The sequence below is a fragment of the Macrobrachium rosenbergii genome, chromosome 52 (assembly GCF_040412425.1).
Source record: "Macrobrachium rosenbergii isolate ZJJX-2024 chromosome 52, ASM4041242v1, whole genome shotgun sequence".
Lineage (NCBI taxonomy): Eukaryota > Metazoa > Arthropoda > Malacostraca > Decapoda > Palaemonidae > Macrobrachium > Macrobrachium rosenbergii.
This window is the reverse complement of record NC_089792.1, coordinates 34,341,610-34,348,772: the sequence shown is the minus strand read 5'-3', so window position 1 is coordinate 34,348,772 and position 7,163 is coordinate 34,341,610. Positions and strand designations below refer to the sequence as shown.

Genomic DNA, 7,163 nt, shown 5'->3' with positions numbered 1-7,163 from the left:
TTCTGGAACCTAACCTCGCATAGGTTCAGAGTATGTCTGTATATTATGTGTGTGTGTGTGTGTGTGTGTGTATATATATATATATATATATATATATATATATATATATATATATATATATATATATATATATATATATATATATATATATATATATATATATATATATATATATATTTCTTTTATATAAGATTGAATGTTTGTTTATTTGTTTGGATGCTGCAGAAATCCAAACTACTTGACAGACCCAGACAACATTTTGCACACTGCCCTGTCACCCCAGAAAGATTTATAACTCAAAAACCCCTACCCCGTGACAGACATACAAACACAGACAAAACAAATGAAATTTTTGTTTTTACGTTACTTTTCCTTCAGTGCTTTATCAGTTAATTCTCATTTTTCACCTGGTGCTCAACCTTCTGTTCCAGGCACTCTCAGATGTATGATTAACCTACAACAATAAATCCAAATCCCCTATAACATCAATTTTTTATCAGAATTTACTGGAATTTTTATCATAGTATATCCAAAAAATTTTAAGTGATGTATTTGACTGTATTAGAATTTACTTTCATTCATAAAGCAATGTAATTTCAAAATGCACGTGGCCACCATTTGACCCAACGTAATTTATGACAGTTATTAATGTACTGTAATTGTTTATTACCTTGGTAAAATCAACACTGAAAACCTATATTGGTTTAAATGAGTTTTAGAGTTAATTATTGGCAACCAGAGTGGTGAGGAGCAAGAGACAGAGGATGAATGGTTGACAGTTAACCATATATACAGGCCTTCCCAAGTCTATCTCAGTACATTATATATTTAATCGAAGAACTACTAAGGGATTCAGAGTCGATGAAACACAGTTTTTCGGCAACAGCTTTTTATCAAAGCATCGGATAAAGGTGAAAGTTGGCAAGTGTACATTTTATAACCCTACCTAATTTTTGCAAGTATTATTTAGTACCTAAGTTCAATAGCTCTGGTACTTATCAGAGTAAAAATGTGTTTCCTATGCCAGAGCCATCAAAATTGCAGGTAAGGGTTTTGAACACAATAGTGACATTAACCTATGACATCATAAGGCTCTACCCACAGCGAAGAGAAGTTTACATATGGGGAAACATCTCTTCACTGTGGCTCTGCCCACTTGCCGATGACATATTCACTAATTGATATTAGTACCCATCTGAGGCTTCAGTGATATCAGTGATGGCGAGCAGGATTTATCATCGTCCTCTTGATTGCATTATCATTCTCAATAATATTACTGTATTATTATTATTATTATTATTATTATTATTATTACCGTATTTTTATTATTATTTTGTGGAGGTTTCATTGCAACTTCCACAGCAGTTGTTGGGACTAAGGTGTTAGCTTGGCATTCTTCCATTTTCTTGATATTTGTATTGTTTCTACTTTACAAATAAATTCAGTGTATGTAATTCACCCACATAATGAACCAGTCTACAGCTCATTTTTTAGATCTGCATATACTCAGGGCAGGAATACAAAAAGACAATCCGACAATCCGTTTTGTCTTACCTCAGGTTTCGACGCTATAACCTTCTATTTGCTGCAAGTCAGGAGCGGTCACTAGAAGTAGAATTTAAATGAAAAGAAATGATACCTCATTTCCCTCAATTGTTAGAGGTGTAAAGGTTAACGCCATTGTTTTATTTCAGTTAATGTAACCCATTGCTATTTTTCTTTATTTTTTTTTTTTATTTATATAATACGGAACCCTAAACAGCGCTCATATACTCGCTGCAAATAAAAGGTAATGGGAGTCAAGATTTTGAGGGCATGCCATTATTTACCTATGTAATATCAATCAAATGTAACATGATTTATATTGATATGCATGGAAAGGAAAATATATTGAAATCAGTTTGAAAGAGGAACATATTGTTATAATCATTGTGTTTTAATAAATATGTTTTAGATGTACAAACAAAACGTCTAACATTATACATAATTTATTTATAAAATGTCTTCATCGTCACTCTTGTCACTAGCGATGTTAATGGTGACTGATTCTGTATAATTATTGTTTGAAACTGTTAATTACTGTTTGGGTTTAATTGGACAGTTTGTGTATTAAGGTATTTCTGTTGTTGTGGGTTATTAAGGAAGAGGTGTAAATGACCAGTTATGACTAATTGAGTTTGTATATTACTTGTTGTCGATTGTCAATGATTATTTAAGATGTTCTCTTGGAGAGTGGGGAGTATGGGCAGTTAGTTGAAGTCAAGCCCTGTAGGAGATTATTACCTCTCCATCAAAGGATTGTTGTGTGTCTGTATCCATTATATATATATTATTTTTTTTTAAGTAAAGAAGAAGAGAAAAAACCAAGTCTGTGTTTCCTTGCTGCTTCAAGCTATCTAGGCAGTATGGAGAGTAACTTCGACTTGAAACTGATCCCTGAGTATGATGGCAGAAACGCACAATCTGTTATGGAGTGGCTGGAGAAGTTGGAGTTGGTTTGCAAGCTTCGGAAAGTTGATGACATGGCCAGTGTGATTCCTCTGCGGCTTACGGGTGGTGCCTTTGCAGTGTACTTACAGTTACCCACAGCAGATAGGAAGGAGGTTGACAAGGTGAAAGAAGCATTGTTGGCTGCGTTTGCTGTTGATCCCTATGTAGCCTATGAACAGTTTGTTAGTAGGAAGTTGCACAGTGGAGAAGCACCGGATGTCTACTTAGCTGAGCTACGTCGACTCGGATCCCTGTTTGGAGGAATTTCTGAAAAGCTCTTGCATGTGCTTTTGTAGCTGGACTTCCAGAGAGAGTTCGTCAGCTGTTGAGAGCCAGGTCTCGCATGGAGGCCCTCGATCTGGAACAGATTTTGGCTCGGGCACGGGCTGTTCTAAAGGATGACCTTCCCTCTGTTTCAGTGGAAACACGTTTTGGCGCCACAGGAAGCATGGGTTCTGTGCCAGTAGAAACAACAGTTCAGAAATGTCATGTATGCCTTGGACCAAATCACTTTGCCAGGGACTGTCTTGCTCGCAACCGAGTAAATGGTCGATTTCGGAGAAGGGTAAAGTGTTATTGGTGTGGTGGAATGGGGCACATTGCGTCAGCTTGTCCGGGAAACGAGCAAGGAGAGGAGGCATCAGCGCCAGCCTCCTCTCCCCAAACCCACTGAGTAAGGTGCTGCCAAGTACTGTTTTGAGTGTAGAGGGTCTTCCGTGTTGGGTGTTAGTAGACACTGGGTGTTCTCAAAGCATCGCTCATGTTTCATGCTGTAAGGCATGGAACAAGTGCGCAGTTAGCATGGTAACTGTGAGTGGGCAAGAATGGGTGTGTGAAGGAATGGGCGCCGTGCACTTGCAGCTCAGTAATGGAGCTACTGCCAGCATTTCTGTGTGTGTAACTACTCTAATGCCACTCGGTTTTAAATTTCTTCTCGGCATGGATGGTGTGAGGGCTCTAGGAGGAGTCACTGTCGATACCCAGGGTGGTGTACGATTTGGAATGGAAGACTCTCTTTTTTCTGCAGCGGCTGATGTGATGGTGGGGGTGGATGAGCATGATTTTAGTGCAATTTATGATCCTTTGATTAAATGTTGGACAGCTACATGGAAATGGTCTGAAGGCAAGGAGCCTGGCATCCTGGAGAATGGAGTAAAGGCATATTCTGTACCTCAGGAGGCAAAGGACCTGTATGAATCAGAGCTACAAAGATGGGTGAGTGATGGTTGGCTGCTTCCTTATGATGAGAATAAATATGGACCAGCTAAGGGGCTTATTCCCCTCATGGCTGTTGTACAGCAAAATAAAAAGAAGGTGCGGCCTGTACTGGACTTCAGAGAACTGAATACGTACATTGGTGCATTTACAGCAGACTCGGATGTGTGTTCAGACAAACTACGTGAGTGGCGCAGGCAAGGAGTGAATGTATCTGTAGTGGACTTGGCTAAAGCTTACCTGCAGATAAGAATCCATGAGTCTCTGTGGCCATACCAGACTGTATATTTCAAAGGCCAGAGGTATTGCCTGACTCGACTGGGGTTTGGCTTGAATATTGCTCCAATGGTAATGAAGTCTGTTTTAAACTGTGTTCTTCTTCAGGACCCAATTGTAAGGAAAGGAACATCAGCTTATATTGATGACATCTTGGTGAATGAAGATATTGTTAAGGCCAGCTTACTTACTAGTAAGTAAGCCACACCAAAGACTTGCTGAAGGGGCTCGAGCATTGGGCCTAAGAGTTTTGGGGGAGCAGGAGAGTCTTTTTTGGAAGAGGGACAATGACCTGGGCGATGCACCAAGACAATTGACTCAGCGAGCAGTGTTCTCATACTGTGGTAGACTGTTAGGCCATTACCCTGTTTGTGGATGGCTGCAAGTGGCAGTAGCATTCATCAAGAGAAGAGTCAATAAAGTCACTGAAGGATGGGACGACGTCATTAATGATGATTGCATCAAAATGTGTTTACAGGAACTTCTGGAGAAGGTTAAGAAGGATGACCCTGTGAGAGGACAGTGGAATGTCACCGGTGACAAATTCAAGATCTGGGTGGATGCTAGTTCTCTTGCACTTGGTGTTGCAGTGGAAGCAAATGGTTCTATTGTGGAAGATGCCAGCTGGCTGCGGAAAGACGACTCTTGCCACATCATATGGCTGAGCTAGATGCAGTCATTAAAGGATTGAATCTTGCACTGGCTTGGAAGATACAAAAGGTGGAATTAATGACTGACTCATCTACTGTGCATAGATGGATTTCAGATGGACTTTTAGGAAAAAGCAGATTGAAGACTAAGTCTGCAAGTGAAATGCTCATCAGAAGAAGACTAGGAATAGTCTTGTCATTGATAGAAGAGTGTGACCTCCAGCTGTCTATTACACTTGTGTCTTCTGCCAATAATAAAGCTGACAGTTTGACACGTGTACCTCAGCGCTGGCTGAGGGACCTTGGTTCATGTCACCAAGATGCAAAACTTGTGTGTGTTTCTGTTGTCCCTGCCATTAGTGATGGAGTTAAGGAGATCCATCATGCTGCCAGTCACCCAGGTGTGAGAACTCCTCTCTATTTTGTAAAGAAAGTCCATCCAGGAGTTACCAGGCGGCAAGTACAAGCTGTTGTCAAACGCTGTGAGGCATGCCAGTCAATAGACCCAGCCCCAGTGAAGTGGCAGAAGGGTAGTCTGGAAGTGGATAGAGTGTGGCAGAGAGTTGGTATGGATATTACTCACTATGATGGATGGCCGTATCTTACTCTCATTGATTGTGGACCATCTCGATTTGCCATCTGGCGTCGGCTCCGTTTTCAGACCAGTGAGAGCATCATCGGACAACTCGAGACAGTGTTCTGTGAACGAGGAGCGCCGGAGGAACTGTTAACAGACAATGACACTGCTTTTCGCAGCAAACTATTTGCTGACTTTGCAAAAAAGTGGTGCTTGCATCTTAATTTTAGATGTGCTTATGTTCCGTCAGGAAATGGTATAGCTGAGAGATGCCATCGAACTGTTAAAGTCATTGCTGCAAGGAAAGGCTGTAGCATTGCAGAGGCTGTATATCTGTATAATTTGATGCCTCGTGATGACTGCGACTCAACGACTGCCCCTGTCAGTATGCTGTATTCTTACCCTGTGAGGATCCGAGGAGTGGATCCATGCACAATGAACAGTGGCAGTGAGTGGCCCCTACAAAGCAGGTGATGAGGTGTGGGTAAAACCATCCAACATGCGATGCAATATGCAATATGAAAGAGGCAAGGTTACGGGAGTTTTGTCAGAACAAGCTGTTGAAGTCAATGGAGTTCCACGCCATGTTAGAGATCTTCGTTCGTGTTCTTCACAAGGATTAATATTGAGTGAGGAAACTACTAATGCTGAGGATGAGGAGCTTCTTATACAGCTTCCTGTTCATGAAGATGAGGGGGAAGAGGAAGATTCAGGTACTGTTGTTGAGTGCAACGCGATTCCAAGACGTTCAACAAGAGTTAGAAAAGCTAGAGTTTGTAATATATGTGAATGTAATTCAGGGGGGAGTGTATAATTATTGTTTGAAACTGTTAATTACTGTTTGGGTTTAATTGGACAGTTTGTGTATTAAGGTATTTCTGTTGTTGTGGGTTATTAAGGAAGAGGTGTAAATGACCAGTTATGACTAGTTGAGTTTGTATATTACTTATTGTCGATTGTCAATGATTATTTAAGATGTTCTCTTGGAGAGTGGGGAGTATGGGCAGTTAGTTGAAGTCAAACCCTGTAGGAGATTATTACCTCTCCATCAAAGGATTGTTGTGTGTCTGTATCCATTATATATATATTATTTTTTTTTAAGTAAAGAAGAAGAGAAAAAACCAAGTCTGTGTTTCCTTGCTGCTTCAGATTCCACACTCTCATGGATATTCTCTGACTTCCAGTACTCCTCAAAATGAGGGGATTGTCTAATAGCTCTTGCCCACACTGCTGGATGGCCAAGTAACTGTTACACACTATAGAAAAAATTACCTATTCATGCTATAGTAAATCTTGCCATGGGTCTTCTTGCTTGTAGGCAAAGTGGCAAGCCATAGGACAAGTACAGTCTTGCAGCCACAAGGACAATTCCATATCCCATTGGCCATTTTCGAATTTGTTGAAGCCTAGACTGTGTGAGCATATCCATTCACCTGTAAATGACTTACTGCCTACCTGGTGGATGGGCGGAGCCTCATGACGTCCTATTATGTTTACATCACAAATTGTTTTAGGATCTTTATGATTTTCTTGGTTCCGGCATCAATGACTTCATTTTACTCTATAAATATCAAAACTATCAAACTTAGGTACTAAATAATACTTGCAAAAATTAGGTAGGGTTATAAAATATACACTTGCCAACTTTCACTTTTATCCAATGCTTTGATAAAAAGGTGTTGCCAAAAAACGCGTTTCATCGGCTCTGAATCCCTTAGTAAGTAACGTTTTCCATACAATCACAAACATAGAATATGCATGAAAAAACGAAGCATCAACTTAAATTCGATGATTCACACTTTTTTTTTTAAATGGACACCTGGCAACTACATCAACCCATGAACAGCAAGACTGGAATAGTAACTACCAGTCAATTCGCACCAATTGCTGCATTCCCGTCATTTAGGAAAATAGAATGTTTGTTTATGGTTATTTATTAGAAAGATACATATGCA

General features: G+C 40.1%; 1 pseudogene; it reads left to right on the top strand.

Moving 5' to 3' along the window:
- Positions 1-2,636: 2,636 nt before the first annotated feature.
- On the top strand, positions 2,637-6,372 carry LOC136833801 (uncharacterized; annotated as a pseudogene).
- The last annotated feature ends 791 nt before the right edge of the window (positions 6,373-7,163 follow it).